Raw genomic sequence first — 22,364 nt, forward strand, 5'->3', positions numbered from 1 at the left:
TCTAGGAAGGAGTACGGCAGAAAGGGATCTAGGGGTTATAGTGGACCACAAGCTAAATATGAGTCAACAGTGTGATGCTGTTGCAAAAAAAGCAAACATGATTCTGGGATGTATCAACAGGTGTGTTGTGAGCAAGACACGAGAAGTCATTCTTCCGCTCTACTCTGCTCTGGTTAGGCCTCAGCTGGAGTATTGTGTCCAGTTCTGGGCACCGCATTTCAAAAAAGACGTGGAGAAATTGGAAAGGGTCCAGAGAAGAGCAACAAGAATGATTAAAGGTCTTGAGAACATGACCTATGAAGGAAGTCTGAAAGAATTGGGTTTGTTTAGTTTGGAAAAGAGAAGACTGAGAGGGGACATGATAGCAGTTTTCAAGTATTTAAAAGGGTGTCATAAGGAGGAGGGAGAAAACTTGTTCACCTTAGCCTCTAAGGATAGAACAAGAAGCATGGGTTTAAACTGCAGCAAGGGAGGTCTAGGTTGGACATTAGGAAAAAGTTCCTAACTGTCAGGGTGGTTAAACACTGGAATAAATTGCCTAGGGAGGTTGTGGAATCTCCATCTCTGGAGATATTTAAGAGTAGGTTAGATAAATGTCTATCGGGGATGGTCTAGACAGTATTTGGTCCTGCCATGCGGGCAGGGGACTGGACTCGATGACCTCTCGAGGTCCCTTCCAGTCCTAGAATCTATGAAAATGTTTAAATCTGGAAATAAATAAATAATGTTTATATAGCAGCATTAAATGAGGGGGGCTGACTGCAAGGCAATAGTTGTTTACATATTAATTATTTACACAATGTGCAGTAATATATTTGCAAAAAGAAGAACAGGAGTACTTGTGGCACCTTAGAGACTAACAAATTTATTAGAGCATAAATTTGTTAGTCTCTAAGGTGCCACAAGTACTCCTGTTCTTCTTTTTGCGGATACAGACTAACACGGCTGCTACTCTGAAACCTGTAATATATTTGCCTAATACATAACAAAATTAACAGCATTTGCATAATAAATTACTGCATGGACACTAGTGCATTTGAATAGCGACTGTTACTTGTAGCACGTTGCCAGTGAAAATCAGTTACTCGCACTCTCAGCCCCCCCACATCCTATTCCCCCGTCCCAGCCCCCTCGACCCTGGAACGTCTCCGCTCCTGCTACCCTGCGCGCTACAGCGCCTGACCCCGGTAGCGAATGCCCTGCAGTAACCCCTGTGCAGCTCGCGCGCTCCCCTCCTCTGCGTGGCAGCCGTTTACAACGTTACAGAGCCGGCCCCTCGCGCGCCACCCCGCTCCGGCCAATCACTGAGCGCCGCTCATGCATATGGAATGAGGATGCACCGCAACTGCGTTGGCTTGTGCGAGGTGCGTGTGGTAAAGGGGGACTGAGCGGGGCCTCGTTTGGCTCCGCGGTGCCGGCGCACGGGGCTGCGGGTGGGTGGTTACTGAAGGCGGCCGGCTGGCATTGTGGGCACAGAGCCCAGGCTGGGCCCCTGCGTTGCGGCCTGGACACCGGATCCGGCAAGGCGTGGTGAGAGCGGCCGGGAGCTGTTGTTTTGCTTGGGTGCATTTTCGAGGGGCGGGAGAGAGACAGGGATGAGTTGGTGGAAGGGGACTTGTGGGTGGGGGGCGATGACGATGCTGGGTGTGGGTGCGTGGGGGCTCCAGGCGGTGTGGGGGGAGACACAGGGGTGAGTTGGCGGGAGGGGTCTTGTGGTGGCGACGATGCTGTGTGTGTGTGTGTGGGGGGGGATCTAGGAGCTGGAGAGGTCAGTGGGGTGGGGAGTTGAGTGAGGTTGGTGCAGGTGATGAGGGTGGATGGGGGGCTGGTTGAGGGTTTAGGTTAGCTGGGGCTCAAGGAAGTGGGGAATGAGGTTGGTGGGGGTAGGAGAGGGCTGGTGGGGCCGAGGGTGGGTGAGTGTGGGAGGGCTCGCGGGGGAGGAGTGAGGATGGGCCCGGAGGAGAAGCGTGTGTGGCTAGGGTGACCAGACACCAAGTGTGAAAAATTGGGACAAGAGATGGGGGAGGGGGGTAATAGGAGCCTATATAAGAAAAAGACCACACAAATATCGGGACTGTCCCTATAAAATCGGGATATCTGGTCACCCTATGTGTGGCCCATGTGGTGGGTAGGGTGTGGGGTTGATGGAAGGAAAGGGAAATGGCTGGATGGCGATGTTGAGGCTGGTTGAATGTGGGAAGCCATTAAAAGTGGGCTACAGCTTCAGTGAAGGGCAAGTAAATAGGAATTTGGGATTGAGTTAGGGAACTGGGATCACTAATGGCTTCCTTTTGCCTTAGGACAGTGTTTCTCAAACTGGGGTTGTTGCTTGGGTAGGGAAAGCTCCTGGCGGGCCGGGCCGGTTTGTTTTACCTGCCCCGTCCGCAGGTCCGGCTGATCGCGGCTCCCACTGGCCGCGGTTTGCCGCTGCAGGCCAATGGGAGCTGCTGGAAGCGGCGGCTAATATGTCCCTCGGCCTGCACTGCTTTCAACAGCCCCCATTGGCCTGCAGAAGTGAACTGTGGCCAGTGGGAGCCGCGATCGGCCAGACCTGCGGACGGGACAGGTAAACAAACTGGACCGGCCCACCAGGGGTTTTCCCTACACAAGCGGCGACCCCAGTTTGAGAAATACTGCCTTAGGAGCTGCTTCCTGTAAGTTCCAAGTTATTCCTTCAGTTACCTTCCCTGATCCTCCAATGAAAAATAACAGTCCCAGCAAATGAAGCTACAGATACTTCTTCCCAGGTGCAATTGGTCTAATGACATGTGTGACTCTTTAAAGGGACAGACAATAACTTAGGCCTTGTTTACACCTAAAAATTGGTTTGACAGCTGCAGCACTCAGGGCTGTGAAAAACTTGGTCCCCTGTGCAACATAGTTAAATTGACCTAACCATGGCTGTAGATGCAGCTAGGTCAACAGGGGAATTTTTTTTTTTTAAGCAAGTGGTTTTTAAGTGAGGTGAAACTTGTGGGTACGCAAGACAAATCAGACTCCTGAAATGGGTACAATAGTCGGGAAAGGTTGAGAGCCACTGGTGAAGACTAAGGGCATGTCTACACTTGCAAAAACTGAGGGAGCGTCTACACTTGCCAATGACTTTTTGCAGTGAAACTCAAAAGTTTCACTGCAAACAGAAAACTACCTACACTGTTACTGAAAAATTGCTTACTTTCTCACTTTTACCATATAATAAAATTAATTGGAATACAAATATTGTATTTATTTTGATATATAGTATATAGAGCAATATAAACAAGCCCTTGTCTGTATGAAATTTTAGTTTGTACTGATTTCGCTAGTGCTTTTTATGTAGCCTGTTGTAAAACTAGGCAAATATCTAGATGAGTTGATGTACCCCCGGAAGACCTCTGTGTACCCCCAGGGGTACACATACCTGTGGTTGAGAACTACTGGTCGAAACTGCTAGTTTCTGTAGGCATATCTGCTTCACTCAGGGATGTGGAAATCCACACCCCGAGCAACGCAGTTATACTGACCTAATCCCCAGTGTAGACAGCACTGTGTTAGTGGGAGGGCTTCTCCTGTTGACATAGCTACTGCTTCTCAGGGAGGTGGAGTACTTATGAGCTCTCCTCTCAGTGTAGGTAGTGTCTTCTGTAAGTTTTACAGCAGCACAGCTGCACCATAAGTGTAGACAAGTCCTGAGATTTTTTTTTTAATACTTCTTATTACATAAAGAAGCCTTGAAGTAGAAGTAGTGAGAAGGGATGGGGATGCTCAGTCATGTCTATTGTGGTGCTCTAGTTCTTTGGAAACTTGTATTTGAGGTGAGTAGATTTATTTTGTCTAGGCTGAGAGGATTTCAGGGGTGATTGTACTGGTGCTGTGTCTCCCTAAACAGTGGGAGAGGTAAATATAATGTAGCTTATTTCAAGGAAAGTGTTTGGCATTAATGACACATAAAAAGACGGACATGAAGCAGAAGGTTTGTTCTGTCCTGAATATGCTCTGTCTGATGGTATATCTTGGTTTTTTGTTTTTGTGGGGTAGGAGAAGGAGAGCAATTGACTGGAGAAGAGAGATTCAGGGACTTGAAAGAGACAGGCCAAATTTGGTCCAGAATTTAGATTGTGTATTTAAAACAACAATGCTAAAAACAAAACAAACCCCAAACACCCAACTATATGATCTCGCATTCCATTGTAACTTTTTAATAAATAAATATTCTCAACCAGTGGCTAATGTAAACATTGCAGCATTGTACTAGAGCATGAGAACCAGGAAGTTTTGAAACTCACTTGACAGTGTCTAAAAAGAGAAACCAGATAGTCTATTTACATTGTCCAAATTGAAAAAATATAGAAAACAAAAAGTTTAAGTAAATTAGATGTGTAAAATTTTCAATTTTGCTAGTTCTTTAAATTTAAGTAAGGGAAAAGAAATTTGTAGATATTCTCCAGTCTTATTGTGCCTTTCTATGTACAAGTACAACTATGTGACACCCATAAAATGTACTAAAAATGATTTTTTCATCAGCACTTTAAAATTACATATTACTGTATTTCTAGTGGTCATCTGTTACTTAATTTAACACTAATTAAATTCTGTGAGGTAGCTCTTTTATAAAGTTGAAAAATGTATAGATGATGGGGAATATACCAGATAGAAATAGCTAAAATACCCTTTCAGATAATTCCATAAAGGTGGTGCTACACTTTCAGACTTAGAAAACAGGGAGCTTTTGGTTTGCTTTTGATTTATTGGTCTGTTTTTTCACTCTTCGATCATGCACTGAGAGACTTCAGTGAGAGTCAAAAGGGGCTTTGCATGAGCACAGGGTTCACTCACACAGTTATTAGTACAGGACTGGGGCCTTAAAATCAGTCTCTGCAGTTGTGGACAACACTACAAAAATCTGAAAGTTGTGACAAAGTTTGAGTTTCTGCATGCTCTGACATCTTCTTTAGCTTGACAGGCATGGTAGCTGCGGAAACTATAGATCTGTTTTAGTTTAATATAGGCTTTCCCCTCAATTAGTTTTTTTTAATTGGCAGTGTTACATCCTCATTAAAGAGTGTTAGGTTCTAGAATGTGTGTTCTGGCCACGGTGCATAGACCCCTAAAACAGTACGGAAGCTGATAATCTAAACATCGGTTTAAAACTTTTTGGATGGTGGTTTCCACTGGAGCTACATGCACACCCTGCATTTATCCTCACATCCAGTACCTGGGGGTTTATAAGGAGCCACAGCACCAACTGCCACATAATTCCCTCTTGTTGTTGCTGGTGATGTAAGCAAGTACTCACTATTGTCTGTTGCTACTCCTGTAAGTCCCTTTTCTTGGGAGGGGGTGGGTGGGTGGGTGGGTAGTAAACTGCTCTTTTATTTTCCAGTTCATTTTAGGGCAATTAGTGCAGTTTAGATGCTTGGCCCAGAGGTTACTTTTTTTTTTTTTTTGGTAGCTCCACTGAGCCTTGATTGTTCTGCTATGATTTTGTGCCTGTAGGAATGATTGAAGTTAAGCTCCAGGGCCTCAAGCCTTGCCCCATACATGAAGGTACTATATGCTTAATGGATCAGTGTATGAGTACTTGCTCTGACTTAGAGGGGTAATATTTAGGATCTGTGCGGATCTCTTCTAGCCTCACACAGAGCCATAGAATGCCAACTTGAGCTTAATCTTAATGACTCCATTACTAGACTGTACTATTCACCCTATTACTTTTGGCTGTCTTTGGCTCCATCACACATGCTCAAGCTCAAGAGCGCTGAAAAATGTCTAGAGCCACAACCTGTGAAATGGATCTGCATCCTTCCTGGTTGGTTAAAAGCAAGCAAAACCACAACTGTGCGAAATGGTCAGTGCCTCCTTCAAAGATGCATACATACCAAATTCCTTGAAAAATACAAGGTCTCTTAGAGAGACTTGGCAGCTTTGAACCTGAAATTGTTGGGGTTTGAAAAATCTCACTGACTTTTCAACATCGTCCAGTTCAAGCAATTGAGAAAGGAAAAGCCACTCTCTCAACAAATATATTTTAAAACTAGTCTTCAGTCCACCTTCCAAAAGTGCTGACCATGTCTACCCAATGCTCTAAAAAAAGGATTAAGGTACTTTTATACAGATCCTGTTCCTGGTTTTTGTACTGAATCTGCAGCCCATAGTCGGTCAAGTTAGGCTGATTTCCCTTGCTTAGTCCCACAGAAGGAAGAGACAAAGTGCAAGATATGTAGAGGACGAAGTCATGCTCCTCAGCTATCCTCCATATGAGTATAGTTAATTACCAAGCTGTAATAGTTGAGTAAAATTTCTTGTTGTGGGACAAACTGACTCCTTTGCATGAAGAGGCACAGGAGGCCATCATAATGAATTGATGAATTCTGAATTTACAATTTATACAGCTTCAAACAGGGTCTAGCAAATGATTGTAGTTAATTGCTGCTTGTTTCACTTAAATTTGACCATGTTTTTGTGTAGTTGTATTGCAGTAGTGCTTAGAGACCACAACTGAGATCAGTGCATTGTTGGGCTAAGCACTACCAAAAAAAAAAAGGCAAGACAATCCCTGCCCCAAAGAGCTTACCATCTAAATAGACATGGTACACAACAAGTATGGAGGGGTAAAGTTGTGGGCAGTCCTTGGTGTGGTGCTGCAGGTGTCAGGGTGGATTTGATTTAAATCAAATGGATTTAAATCATGATTTAAGTAACTAATCAAGAAAACTCAATTTAATCATGGATTTCTACATAAACGTGCATTCTTGTTGGTTGTTATAACCTTAATACATATTCTTCACAACTCAGAGATAGATGTGGGTTTCATTTTTAGAGGGTACACACTATTCATTTTTTAAGTGATTTATTTTGAAAACTTTTCAGATTAGTTTTTCAGCTATATCAGAAAATGAATGATTGATTATTTCATTTACCGAAGGTAATTGAAGCAGATATTTATGAAGTCATTGGGAGGTGAACTATCTCCAATTCAACAGGTTAATCAGTAATATTTGGAGGATTTTCTTGCCATGCTGTATTAGGAGGAGAACATTACTAGACAGACATTTAAATTGTTTTATTTAACTAAAACAACAATGTTATGTATTCTGGATTTTTTTTCTTCAACAGCAAACATAATATTTTAACAAAACAAGCATATGAATTTTTGAATTTAGTTAAACATTCAAGTTTTTTAAAGTCAGGTTTGTTTTTGTTAAAATTGTTTTTAAGTAAAATAGTTAAATGAAATATTTTTAAAAAAACAAAACAAAAATTAAATCGACTTATGTCAGCCAGGTCAATATGAGAAACTTAAAATATTGGCTTCTGCAGCTAACTCAGTCATCTTCACCTTCATTTTCCTGTTTGTTCATAATCTGGAAAAGAAAAACAAGCTTTCCTGCTTTTTCAGGTCCCAAACGATTTCTCAATTTGGAATGAATTAGTCCAAAGGAAGAAAATATTCTTTCTACACTGGCAGAAGAAGCTACTGCTGGTAAAAGTGAGATTATCACTTCAACAGTCTCTGAATCCAAATGCTTAAGTGGCTACTACCAGTTCACTGGGGTGACTTTCTTTAAAACATCATTAGCAAATATATATTTCTTGAATGGTTCACTCTTAGCTCTGAAGTTTATTATAGTTGGCATTATGGAGGGATGATTGCTGGCTGTCCATGTCATAGCCAACTCCTCTTCTTCAGCAGTTAAGGTTTGACCCTGGTACTGAGTATTGAGAATATTTGCAAGAAAATGAGCTGACGATAGTGCTTGTCCCATTCATTTTTTTAATGCTTGTAATTTAACTCTGTCATTGCATATTTCTCGTTTTAAGATCTCACTCAGTTCATTCCAAATTTCAACAGCGTCCGTGATAAAACAGCTATTTCCCTGCGTTTTGTTCAAGGCTACAGAAATAGGCTTCAGGGTACTCAGCATGTGTTCAACATTTCTCTTAAGCCCAATGTTGAGAACTTTGGCTGTGACCGTGCCATCTATTTTTTCACGATTTTGTTCACGAACTGTCATCAGATTAGGCTAGTTCTTGATATAGTGTTCAAAACAGTCCACTACTGAGTTCCATCACACGTCTTGTGGAAGAGTTAGCTTGGTTCCTCCCACTTTTTTTTTGGAGCAGCTGCTGCAAAGTGGTTGTTACAAAAGTATTTTGCAATTTCAACAACATTGGCTTTTATTTCTGGAATGAGCAATGCAACTGTATGTTATTAGCTTGGGACTCTTCCAAATAATATCTTCTCATCTTGGATACATTTGCAGCATTGTCTGTGACCAAGCTGCATACTAGATCAGGAGTCGGCAACCTTTCAGAAGTGGTGTGCCAAGTCTTCATTTATTCTCTCTTATTTAAGGTTTTACGTGCCAGTAATACATTTTAACATTTTTAGAAGGTCTCTTTCTATAAGTCTATAATATATAACTAAACTACTGTTGTATGTAAAGTAAATAAGGTTTTTAAAATGTTTAAGAAGCTTTATTTAAAATTAAATTAAAATGCAGAGCCCCCCCAGACCGGTTGCCAGGACCCGGGCAGTGTGAGTGCCACTGAAAATCAGCTTGTGTGCCGCCTTTGGCACACGTGCCTGTACTAGACATTTGAATTTTTTTTCAGTTTGTTTTAGCTTTTACTGCTACTTCTCGTAAGTATTCTGCAGTGTGTGCATTTCCTGATGTATCAATTGTTTCTGTAAGGAAGACATTCCCTTCTTCTGTTGTCATACAAGCATATACAACAGGATCATTGTGGACATTGCTCCACCCATCAAGACTCAGGTTAACAATTTCACCCTGTAGAGTCTAGATCTTTTGCACAGTGCTCAATTTCTCTTTCATACACTTTATCCAGCAGTTTGCCTGTGACATCTGCTCTGTTGGGTGGACCGTATCCTGGTCTTAATGACTGAACAATGTTAATGAAGTGTGGGTTCTCAATCATACAGAAAGGAGAATTGGTTGCATAAGCAACCCGGACAAGTTTTTCATCAATTACCTCTTTTTGTAATCTGCTGGTTCTTATCACAAACTTATCTATGGTTGTTTCTGGATGATGGAGTTTTTTTTTCTTTTTGCTACAGGTGATATACTGTGGCTATGTGACATAGATGATGTGACAGAAACACTATTGTTGGCAGATAACTCTGAAACTATAGAAAGTGATGGTGATCTTGAAGGTGGATAGTCTTCAGAATCCTGTATGTTGAGGATGGATTCTCCTAAACAAAATAAGTCAATGCAGTTACCGTATATACTCGTTCATTATCCTGTTCATTTTATAAGCCGACCCCCCCAAGATGGTTAGGTAAAAATAGCAAAAACTCTATGACCCTTTCATAAGCTGACCCTGTATTTCAGGGGTTGGCAGACTTTGGCTCCTGGCTCGTTAAGGTAAATTGCTAGCGGGCCTGGACGTTTTGTTTACCTGGAGCATTTACAGGCACGGAGCCCCTCAGCTCCCAGTGTCCGTGGTTTGCTGTTCCCAGCCAATGGAAGCCACGGGAAGTGCCTGGTTGGGAGCTCCATTCCCAGAGTCTGGTTGGCTGTTCCGTTCCCAGTGGGGAGCCAAAGTGTGTGTGGGGAGCAAGTAAGGCTCCTGGCGGGGAGCTGCGTGCGGAGCTGAAAGTCCCGGCTCTCAACACCCCACACTGCCCCTCTTAAATTGATGGAAGTGCTCCTGGTGAGGATGTGCAACACTGACAGAAAAAAGGCAGTGTGGACATGAACCACTGTAGTAAGTTGACCTAACATAGGTCCACTTAAGTTTATAGTGTAGACATACCTCGAGGGTATGTCTACACAGGGATAAAAAACCCATGACCGGTCCTCTGAGAATTGAGAGTCCCAGAGCTCAGGCTTCAGCCTGAGCCCAAATGGTCTACACAGCAATTTTTAGCCCTACAGCCCGAGTCCCATGAGCCCAAGTCAGCTGATCTAGGCCAGCCGCAGCTGTGCCGTGGGGTCGTTTATCCCTGAGTAGATATACTCTGAGTCTGTTAGGCTTGTCTAGAGATGGAGAGAATACACTGCAGCTTGCATGGCCTTTCCTTCCCTCTTCCTGTTTATGTAACCCAGCCCTAGGTTGGGACAGGGCCTCCTTGATTACACCCCAGGGTCTACTTAGCTGTAGGCTCCACCCTGTCTCTTAAAGGAGTAGTGCATATCCTCAGAAGAGGAAATAGATGAGGAGCAGCCAAGTGACTTGCCCAAGATAACACTACAGGATAGCATCAGAGCTGGATATAGAACCCATTTCTCTTGACTCCTGGATCAGTGCCCTATCCATTAGACCACACTGCCTTCTTGCTATTCTGAGGGAGAAAATATTTGGAAAATTGGGTTGGAGTATGTGTGTGTTGCAGAGAGAAGCTTTGTTTTGAAGGCAGTGCTATCTTGTGGTCAGTCTGTGTTCTGGAAGTCTGTGTTCTGGATGTGGGCCAGCTACCTTGAAAGTTCTGTCTTCAGCCCTTACTAGTTTCACTCTTGTGAGTTAATGTTTCATTGTTCTAGTACAGTGGTTCTCAAATTGTTGTACTGGTGACCTCTTTCACATAGCGAGCCTTTGAGTGCAACCTCCCCTTATAAATTAAAAACACTTGTTTATATATTTAACACCATTATAAATGCTGGCGGCAAAGTGGGGTTTGGGGTGGAGGCTGACAGCTTGCACCCCCCATGTAATAACCTCGTGACCCCCTGAGGGGTCCCGACCCCCAGTTTGAGAACCCCTGTTCTAGTAAGTGTAACTGCTGAAGCTTCCTCACCCCCTTTCCCTTCATGGAATAACAGCTTAATAGTGATTAGGGCAATCAAGTGGGATGTGGGAGACCCAGGTTCAAGTCCTTGCCCTGACTGATTCAGAGGGACTTGAATCTGGGTTTCCTATATCCAATGTAAGTGCCCTAACCACTGGGCTATTGGCTATTCTGGAGGCCAGGGTGGGGGTTTGCGCGGCTCTTGTTTTGACCAGAAATTCGATCCTGGACCTAAGAAAACTTATTGACTGAAGTTTTTTCAAAACTGATCAGTTCCTGTGAAAAGTTTTGGTTTTGGTGAATCTGCATTTTTGACAAAATGATTTGTCAAAAAATTCAAAACCAGCTTTCATTATAGATCACCATGGTTAGATCTGAGTGTGACAGGATGGAGCAGTATACTAGTGAGGAGCAGATGAGACCTTTTTTTTTTGTTTTGCATCCATAGCTATTCGTGTATCCAATAATACTGAGGACTCTAAGAGGGCTATGGACAGACTTGAAGTAGACATTTTATTTATAACCTTACATATTGGTCCTGAATGAAGTTAGATTGGGGTTTTCTTTCTTATGAAAGCCTTATAAAAATTAAACAATATTACATGTTGCACATTATTTAATTTATTTTTTTTTATATATATATATATATATATATATAATTTGAAATTCTAGCTTAATAGATTCATAGTTGTGTGTTTTGTTTTTTTTAAAACCCTGACGGGGCCATTATGATGATCTAATCTAATCTCCTGCTTATTGCAGGCCAAAGAACTATGCCCAATAATGTTTGCATCTGGCCCATAACTTTTGTTTGAACAATAGCATATCTTTTAAAAAGATTTCCAGTCTTGATTTAAAGATGTCAAGGGACAGAGTATTCACAACATCAGTGGTTAATTATTCTCACTGTTAAAGATGTGTGCCATATTTCTAATCTGAATTTGTCTATTTCAGTTTCCAGACATTGGATCTCATTGTGCTTTTTTAAATGTTAACTATATCGCATAAAGTAAATAGGAAGTGTTAACACAGCCAAAGTAATGCTTCTTTAAGAACCTTACATTTTGTTTCCTGACTTTAATGTTTTACTCTTAATGTTACATTAACAGACACTTTGTTCTAAGGTGAATATTTTTACTTTATAGAAAAACTGGGTTCCTTCATTCTGCTAGAAACCTCACCTTCCTGTTAGCTTGTTAGTGAACAACATTGTATTCTATTTATATGATCTTTTAAAAATAGTTTGAGATTTCTCATCCTTTCTTTCTCCCACCACCAGCAGTTATAGACAATAAGCATTATCCTCTTTGGTCCATTCCAGACTTGCATGTGTAGCCATTAGTCCTAAGGGGTCTACAAAGGGATAGTGGGGACAAATTGTGGTGTGTGGGTTTTTTTTTATTTTTATTTATTTTTTTGCTTTTTCATGAAGTGTAAGAAAGTCTAAAACTATTTTAAAAGGTTTGTTCCTGTTTTCCCCCCCCACCTCCCCCCTTCGGTCATCTGTAGAATTCCAGAGCAGACAAGAGGACGATTTTAACATTACCACGTAAACTGCCTTTCTGTGAAAGAGCCCACCAGACTAGAATCTGAGCTGCTGCTCCTTTTTGCACTGTTTCAGAATAAAGAATGAGCACAGTCGCTAGGGCTTAGTGTATTGGGGCAGCTGAAACCGGTTATTGTGACAGTCTTGAGGGGACCTTCCAGAGAGTCCAGCTTGGGAACTGGGTGGGGCCTTTTGGGCCAGCCTGATGGAAATGCTGACACTGCCAGTGTTGAGAACAGGGTTGAGAACATGGTTGTAGATCTACAATTATGCTAGAGAAGTCCCCAGCCTTGCCTTAGGAGCTCTTGCGAAATTCCTAATTAATAGTTTAGTATGTGGAGTTCGAGATGTGTTGTTTGCATGTATTCTACTTCTAGTGTGCGTGCGCCCCATGTGCTGGAGATTGGCCCTGAGTGTAGGGGGTTGTAAGTAACAGTTATGATTCCACAGTTCAGTCTGTTAGAAAATATTCTGGTCTAAACCCTACTTGTAACACTTTACTATGCACACAGTATATTAAGGTTATTATAAAAATACATATTTTAGCATACAAATTCAAATGCTTTGCATCATTCCACAAATGCATTTTTTTAAGATTTAAGCAAATCAGCCCAGTAACTTCAGAGGTATAATGGTATAAGGCTCTGAAAAATTACCAAATTTTCTATTTTCCGGGGGACAGAGAGGTCATTTTTGTAGCATTGTGATACAACTAATTTATATGTTCTTAGTGCTAAATGAGAGCTAGTATACAGGACAGATTTGAAAAATATTTTCCTAAAAATAAGTTACCCAGAAGTTAATTGTGGAGGACTGATATTGGTTACTGTAGAGGTTAGTCTTCATAAATGACTGTAGTGTAATACAGAGACTGATGTAAATTAGAGAAAACAGACTTTGTGAGCAGATTGTAATTTGTAGCACCACATAACACAGATTATCACAAGTGCACAAGAATGTTGCATTTTCATATGTCTGAGTAAGACTCAGCTGCCCAGTCTTGCTAGGGTTATGACTCCACAAATTATTTCTGTTTACCTTCTAGGAGGAAAAACTACCTGAATACTTCTCTAGTTCTTGTAAAGGGGTGAAAAGTGCCCTCTTGGCTACCTGACTCAATGGGAAGGAAGAATTTTTTCATTCCACCCAGCTGGACCACTAGGTGGGTTGAGGAGTGCCTTGTGGCAATCTTCCATGTTTCTCATGAGAGAACTCCCAGCTCACACCTTCAATTCCTTCAGATGAGATTTTCAACAAAATGGGGATGATAGTGCTATGGATGTCCTAATTCCTTTCAAAGCTGGTTGTGAAATTCCTCCTCAGTTGGTCATTCATCCTGTCATTGTTTTTCCTATATGCATTCTGGTGAGGCCGTTCTCTGCAAACCTTATGGAAAATATCCTTGATGTCTTATATGAAGCACATTAAAGCACTTTATCCATCCAGCTTGGTTTCTTTGCAGTCACTGCTGCTTATTCTTACAAGGTTCTTAGGTAAAGTATAATTAAGGCTACGTTTTAGTCACAGGTATTTTTAGTAAAAGTCATGGGCAGGTCACAGGCCGTAAACAAAAATTCATGGGCCCGTGATCTGTCCGTGACCTTTACTAAAAATACCTCCCCGGACTAAAACTTGGGCAGGGGGCCGTGGGTGCTCTGCAGGAGGGTGGGAGAGCAATCCGGAGGTGCTGGAGGAGGTGGCTTGGGACCACCGCTGGTATTGGGGGAGATGGGGGGCTGGGCTGCGGCCCGGGACTCCCGCTGGCACTGGGGAAGGGGAGCCGCAGTGCATGGCCTGGGACCCCCACTGGTGCTGGGGAAGCGGAGGGCTGGGCTGCGGTGCGTGGCTCGGGACCCCTGCTGTTGCTGGGGGAGACGGGGTTGGTGGGGCTGGCAGGGGCTTCCTACATGGCCCTGTGTCCCTGCAGCTCCTAGGTGGCGGAGGCAGGAGCCAGGGCAGGGGCTGCTGCAGCTCCCATTGGCCAGGAACCACAGTGGGGGTGGGCAGTGCGCAGTGCGGAGACCCCCTCTGCCGCCTAGGAGCTGCTCGGGGGCCATGACAGTGGGAGCTGGGGAGTCCCCTACTCCGAGGTAAGTGCCCCCCCTGCGCTCCCCTAGCCCTGAGCTCCCTCCCACGCACCCAAACTGCTGCTGCTGGCACAGGGGCTACCTGAGCCAGCACCACCCATTATGAAAATCACAGAATCCGTGACCTCCGTGACAGACTTGCAGCCTTATGTATGAATAAACCTGCCAGAGCAAATTTTGAAAATTAGTTGTTGTTCGTTTTTGTTTTTAAAATTTGCACAATGAAAATACCTGAAACTTCTACTTTTTGCTGTGTTAAAAAATGTTACAAAGTGAATGGCAAGATCTACAGATCTCCCAAACTCACTGGCACGCTGGGGAGTGCCAAGATTTTTGAAGTAGGTAAGTGGGCTATTTTTAAAAATACATAATTTAAAGAAGACTGTAATTAAATGGTTTTTATTCTTAAAAATGAGTCATAATTTGTCTAAAATAAGTGGAAACTCTCTTTAAATGCATTTAAAGAAAGTTTGTAACATTTAAATATGTGCACTGAAAAAAGAACAGACCTTTCAAAGCTTCATCCAAGATTTTAATAAAGCTGTGTACCCATCCTTTCAGATCCTTCAGGACTAATATATGTTGCTGAATTTGTTTCAATCTTCTAGTCTTTGCTTTTCAAGACTTAAAATATATCAGCAAAACATCTACTTAAATCAATTTCTGTATTGACCCATTCCTTTCACCCACATGTTTTTGTTCCCATCACACTATCTTGACCATATGCTTTCAAATCTCCCTGAAAGACTGCTTCCTTTATCCTGGGGCTTCTAGAAAAAATGGGAGAGAAAGTTTGGAGAGCTGATCAAATAATAAGTTGTATAACAGAAAAGTTCTTTAAACAATTGTAGTTTCCCCCACCTCCGTTCATGTGAAGGCAGAGTCTGCCACCCAGTGGAAGTACTTGGAAGGAGACTCTTAGAATATGATGATAATAAAATCTCCATAATTCTTATCTTCATAGTTTTCAGAGAGGATGTATTCATTCTTTAGCTGTCTTTCCCTCCTCAGTGTGCCCCAAAGTCTTGGGGTGGCTTTTTCCCAGAACTCTTTCCTATAATAGTTTATTTTTTTTTATTTTTGGGGGGAGGGAAGTGTCTTCTAGTTTTAATTTGCTTCCATATGTTTGTTTAATTACAATGATTCATAATCTCCTAATACTTTACACATCCATATTCTGATATTATATCATAAAATACTTTCCTGCCACCTCACTTTATTTATGCACTAGTAGAGTCTTTGTGCATTGTATTATTTGTGTTACTATTTCAGTACCACAATGTACCTTGACCTTCTGTATGTCAAGGACATTAGGAGTTAGAATTCTGAGATATTACCAGAAAAAAAGAAAAGAGAAATAACATACAATGTAACTAATAATTTCTCAAATAGCGAGGTTCCCTCTGACTCAAAATGGTGTTTCATGTTGACCATGAATCTGTTTTTCAGGATTTAAATTTGTATATCAATATTGAGATGCTAAATTTGATATGCAACTTTAACTCAAGTAATAGAACATGTCCCCCATGCCTTCAAAGTATAGATCAGGGGTCGGCAATGTTTGGCACACAGCTTGCCAGGGTAAGCACCCTGGCGGGCCAGGCCAGTTTATTTAGCTGCTGACGCGGCAGGTTTGGCCAATCGCGGCAACCACTGGCCGTGGTTCGCTGTCCCGGGCCAATGGGGGCGGCGGGAAGCCGCGGCCAGCACGTCCCTCGCCTGTGCCGCTTTTTGCCGCCCCCATTGGCCCGGGACAGGAAACCGCGGCCAGTGGGGGCCACGATCGGCCGAACCTGCCGCGTCAGCAGGTAAATAAACTGGCCCGGTCCGCCAGGGTGCTTATCCTGGCAAGTCGCGTGCCAAACGTTGCCAACCCCTGGTATAGATCATTAAACATGCTAGAATTGTGTGACTTTCATGAGTCTGTTACCCTGTTGAATTTTGTTTTACTTTTTTGTACTTTTCAGAGTTACCTGTAAATACCATTTTCTATTTTGTTCAAAGTGTTTTAATAACTATGTTTAATAGGAAGTGTGGGGGGCATGAATTAGTAAGGCTTGATAAATCCACTTACCTAATAACAGTGAATAATACATTTTCCCTATCTAGGAGGTAGTATGGCCTACTTTGGCATAGGACTTGGGAGACCTGGGTTCTGTTCCTGGCTTTGCCATTGCCCTGCTGGGTGACCTTGGGCAGGTCACATCCCCTGTTTGTAAAATGGGGGTAATGATACTTACCTCCTTAGTAAAACACTTGGAAATCTACTGTTGAAAATCACTATATAAGAGCTTGGTATGAGGGAGCTTGTTTACCAATTTCTGCGAAATTGAACTTTTTTTTTTTTTTTTTTTAATGATCAAAGGTTTCTAGTGTTTTTAGTTCAGAGGAAAACCTTCCAAATGTAGCATTGCAGTATGGTCTACACTGCAACCAGGGTATAATTTTCAGACTGTGTATACTTATCTATGGTATCATTAATCTAGTTAGCTCAGTAAAGAAAAGCACTGAGACTGTGGTGGCATGGGTTTCAATGTGATCTAGCAATGTAAGTATGCATCTACGGGGCTGCCTCCTATGCTGTCGCGTCCTTACTGCTATTTTGAGCAAGCTAGCTAGATTAAAGCTAGTGCGGATATGTCCACGTGAGCTACATATTACATCCCAAGTTGCAGTGTAGATGTAGCCTTAGTTGACTGATAGAATCTTTGCCTACTTTAGGATATTTACCTATTGCAGTCAGTGGGTGTCAGTAACAGGTGTCGGTCTAACTATCATTTCTGAAATGTTGCTGAACACCGTTTGATCTGATCTACGCGTCCACTTGATTAGTGAGTGAGTGAGCACTGTTTAAGTGCACAGTCTAAGTAACTGGACTCTGCACTGGGGAGTTACTGTAGTGGGATGGGGACATTTTGTGCTGGTTGTTTCAGGCTTCCAGGTAAAGTAACCTCCACCACTTTTGTTCCGTGTGTGTGTGTGTGTGTGAGAGAGAGAGAGAGAGAGAGAGAGAGAAATAAGACTTGTCTGCATGGGAAAGCTTTTGCAAAAGAAACTAGGGTGTGAATTTAAAATGCAATAATTATTCCACACTAACTCAAAGGCCATGCGTAAACTACAAAATTAAATTTCTGCTGCAGTAAATTACTGCCGTTTGTGCGTGTCTACACTTTGCTCCTTGTGTTGGCGGTGCTCGTCCTCACCAGGAGCACTTGTATGAATTGTACTGTCAATGTGGGGCATTGTTGGATGGCTCCGGAAAGCCAGTAACAGTAGATGTAAGCAATGTAGTATCTCTGCTGACTATACTATGTCAACCTAACTACTTGGACTTTGACTCTATGCTGCTCTTGGAGGTGGAGCATTAAGTCGGCATAGCGGGGCAGTTTTGTGGGCGGGAGCAAAATTTAAGTATAGATCAGGTGTCTGCAACCTTTCAGAAATGGTATGCCGAGTCTTCATTTAATCACTCTAATTTAAGGTTTCGCGTGCCAGTAATGCATTTTTATGTTTTTAGAAGGTCTCTTTCTATAAGTCTATAATATATAACTAAACTATTGTTAAAAGACGACAGAGTCCTATGGGACCTTATAGACTAACAAACGTATTGGAGCATAAGCTTTCGTGGGTGAATACCCATAAACTGTTCTTGTATGTAAAGTGAATAAGGTTTTTAAAATGTTTAAGAAGCTTCATTTAAAATTAAATTAAAATGCAGAGCCCCCTGGACTGGTGGCCAGGACCTGGGCAGTGTGAGTGTCACTGAAAATCAGCTTGTGCCCCGCCTTCGGCACGCGTGCCATAGGTTGCCTACCCCTGGTATAGACACTTCTATAGTTAGGTCGACGTAAGTTGCCTTGCTTCGACCTGTCTGTAGTGTAGACCAGATCTTACGCTGCACCAAGAGTGCTGTTGTGTGGTTGAGTTTAATCCCACTTCCCAACAAAGTGGATTGATATAAATCAAAGTGATTTAAATCACCAAGCAGGAAACTTTTTACTTTAAATCATCAAATTGAATTATGTTTTGAATTTGTACTTTTAACATAACGGCCATACTGGGTCAGACCAAAGGTCCATCTAGCCCAGTATACTGTCTTCCGACACTGGCCAATGCCAGGTTCCCCAGAAGGAATGAACAGAACAGATAATCAAGTGATCCATTCCCTGTCGCTCATTCCCAACTTCTGGCAAACAGAGGCTAGGGACACTATCCCTGTCCATCCTGGCTAATAGCCATTGATGGACCTATCCTCCATGAATTTATCTAGTTCTTTTTTGAATCCTGTTATAGTCTTGGCCTTCACAACATCCTCTGGCAAAGAGTTCCACAGGTTGACTGTGTGTTGTGCGAAGAAATACTTTTTGTTTGTTTTAAACCTGCTGCCTGTTAATTTCATTTGATGACCCCTAGTTCTTATGTTATGAGAAGGAGTAATTAGCAATTCCTTATTTACTTTCTCTACACCAGTCATGAGTTTATAGACCTTGGTCATATCCCCCCCTAGTTGTCTCTTTTCCATGCTGAAAAGTCCCAGTCTTATTAATCTCTCCTCATACGTAAGCTGTTCCATACCCCTAGTAATTTTTGTTGCCCTTTTCTGAACCCGTTCCAATTCCAATATATCATTTTTTTGAGATTGGGCAACCACATCTGCACGCAATAGTCAAGAGGTGGGTGTACCATGGATTTATATAGAGGCAACATGATATTTTCTGTCCTACTATCTATCCCTTTCTTAATGATTCCCAACATTCTGTTCGCTTTTTTGACTGCTGCTGCATATTGAGTTGATGTTTTCAGAGAACTATCCACAATGACTCCAAGATCTCTTCTTGAGTGGTAACAGCTAATTTAGACCCCATCATTTTATATGTATAATTGGGATTATGTTTTCCAATGTACATTTATAACATTAAATTTCATCTGCCATTTTGTTGCCCAGTCACCCAGTGTTGCGTGATCCTTTTGTAGCTCTTTGCAGTGTGCCTGGGACTTAACTATGTTGAGTAGTTTTGCATCATCTGCAAAATTTGCCACCTAACTGTTTACTCCTTTTCGCAGATCATTTATGAATATGTTGACTAGCACTGGTTCCAGTACAGACCCTGGGGGACCCCACTATTTACCTTTCTCCATTCTGAAAACTGACCATTTATACCTGCCTTTTTTCTTCTATCTTTTAACCAGTTACCAATCCATAAGAGGACCTTCTCTCTTATACCATCACAGCTTACTTTGCTTAAGAGCCTTTGGTGAGGGACCTTGTCAACGGCTTTCTAAAAATCGAAGTACACTACATCCACTGGATCCTCCTTGTCCACGTGCTTGTTGAGTCCCTCAAAGAATTCTAGTAGATTGGTGAGGCATGATTTGCCTTTGCAAAAACCATGTTGACTCTTTCCCAACAAATTATGTTCAACTGTATGTCTGACAGTATTGTTCTTTACTATAGTTTCAACCAGTTTGTCTGGTACTGAAGTCAGGCTTACCGTCCTGTAATTGCCGGGATCACCTCTGGAGCCCTTTTTAAAAATTGGTGTCACGTTAACTATCTTCCAGTCATTTGGTACAGAAGCTGATTTAAATGATAGGTTACAGACTACAGTTAGTAGTTCAGTACAGTTTGAGTTCCTTCAGAACTCTTGGGTGAATACCATCTAGCCCTGGTAACTTATTACTGGTTAATTTGTCAATTTGTTCCAAAACCACCTCTAATGACACCCCAATCTGGACCCACTGGTTGTTTAGCAGGCTTCCTGCTTCTGATGTACTTACACTTTTTTTTTTTGCTATTACTTTTTGAGTCTTTGGCTAGTTCTTCAAATTCTTTTTTGGCCTTCCTAATTATATTTTTACACATCATTTGCCAGAATTTATGCTCCTTTCTGTTTCCCTCACTAGGATTTAACTTCCACTTTTTAAACGATGCCTTTTTGCCTCTCACTGCTTCTTTTACTTTTGTTTAGCCATGGTGGCACTTTTTTTGTTCTCTTATGTTTTTTAATTTGTGGTATACATTTAAATTGAGCCTCTATTATGGTGTCTTTACAAAGTTTCCATGCATCTTGCATGAGATTTCACTTTTGGCACTTTTAATTTCTTTTTAACCACCCTCCTCATTTTTGCGTAGTTCCTCTTTCTGAAATTAAGTGCTACAGTGTTGGGCTGCTGTGGTGTTTTCCCTGCCACAGGGATGTTAAATGTAATTATATTATGGTCGCTATTACCAAGCAGTCCAGCTATATTCACTTCTTGGATCAGATCCTGTGCTCCACTTAGGACTAAATCAAGAATTGCCTCTCCTCTTGTTGGTTCCAGGACCAGCTGCTCCAAGAAGCAGTCATTTAAGGTGTCAAGAAACTTTATCTCTGCATCCCGTCCTGAGGTGATATGTACCCAGTCAATATGGGGATAGTTGAAATCCCCCATTATTATTGAGGTTTTTTATTTTAGTAGCCTCTCTAATCTCCCTGCATATTTCACAGTCACTATCACCATCCTGGTCAGATGGTCAGTAATATATCCCTACTTCTATATTCTTATTATTAGAGCATGGAATTACTATCCATAGAGATTCGGTGGTACAGTTTGGTTCATTTAAGATTTTTACTTCATTTGATTCTACGCTTTTCCTTCACATATAATGCCACTCCCCCACCAGCACGACCTGTTCTGTCCTTCCGATATATTTTGTTCCCTGGTATTACTGTGCCCCATTGATTATCCTCATTCCATCAAGTTTCTGTGATGCCTATTATATCAATATACTCATTTAATATGCGGCACTCTAGTTCACCCATTTTATTATTTAGACTTCTAGCATTGGTATATAAGCACTTTAAAAACTTGTCCATTTTTAGCTGTCTGCCATTACATGATGTAATCGAATGAGACTCTTTCATTTGACTGTTTCAGATCAGATTCTACCTGTATTTTATCGTTTTCCATCCTCTCCTCCTTACTAGGACATAAAGAATCTCCATTAATAGATCCTCCCCTTAGGGATGCTTCTGTCCGAACCACGTTCTCTTCCGCACCTGTCAGCCTTCCCCCAGCCCTTAGTTTAAAAACTGCTCTATGACCTTTTTAATTTTAAGTGTCAGCAATCTGGTTTCCTTTTTAGCTATTTTCCTGAAGAAATATTGATTCTTGCTGGTTGGTAACCATTAAAACATACTGTAAAGGCTATATTTACAACTAAATTTGCTGTTTCTTTTTGGTAACCAGGAGGATACGCTATATCTCTCTCCATTTATTTAAGTAGTTATGTAGCTTAACTTGGATTTATTTAAATTCTTAACGTCTACATTTTTTATTATGTTAGAAAATGGTGAATGATGCATTTCTTGTTTACTAGATTAATTTTTTTGCTTATTGTTTTCATGAAAACTTTATCTGGGTGGAAATTCAAATTCAATTAAGAATGCACAAAACCAGGCTTTTACTTGATTTTTTTAAATTAACTAAATGTGCTGGATGCATAAGAAAAAAAACATAAAAAATTTATCAAAACATGTTTTGCATTTAAAACTAACTGAACTATTAAACAAAAGAAGTATGATTTGAAGTTAGTGAATTGAGATGATTGCTTCTGGTCATTATATCCTTCAAGGATTTAGAACTAGTACTGTACATCATATTGTCTCTCATTAGTGGAAGAGGAAAACAAGCACTCCTGCTTTTTCTGCTCCCAATTGGTTTCTTAAATTTCAATGAACTGAGCTAGTTGAATAAACTGAAATGAAGAAAATTATATTCTCTCTGTACCTGGAGAAAACGTTACTATTGTCAAAAGCTGATTTAGTGTAATGCGACAGACCCCAGTTGGTGGGTGGGATTGAACCTGGGACCTCTGGAGCTTAGTGCATGAGCCTCTACCGTGAGCTAAAAGCCAACGGGCTGTTAGCTAAGGCTGTAGAGCAGACTCGTTAATTGCTCGCTTGCTCTCTCTCTCTCTCTAAATGGTCTCAGTGCCACTAGAAGGGACAGTACACCA

The 22,364-nt window shown here is 41.6% G+C and overlaps 1 protein-coding gene across 5 annotated transcripts in view; it reads left to right on the forward strand.

Annotated features, from left to right (window-relative positions):
• Window positions 1-1,235: 1,235 nt before the first annotated feature.
• Window positions 1,236-22,364, forward strand: part of ACSL3 (acyl-CoA synthetase long chain family member 3) — a 116,333-nt gene continuing 95,204 nt past the window's right edge. For 2 of the 5 annotated variants that reach the window (XR_004647042.1, XM_034780967.1), the window contains exon 1: window positions 1,371-1,530. The gene's annotated coding sequence lies outside the window, so the exon portion shown is untranslated. The other 3 variants (XM_034780971.1, XM_034780970.1, XM_034780969.1) reach the window with 3 other exon arrangements.

This window comes from Trachemys scripta, chromosome 9 (assembly GCF_013100865.1).
Source record: "Trachemys scripta elegans isolate TJP31775 chromosome 9, CAS_Tse_1.0, whole genome shotgun sequence".
NCBI lineage: Eukaryota > Metazoa > Chordata > Testudines > Emydidae > Trachemys > Trachemys scripta.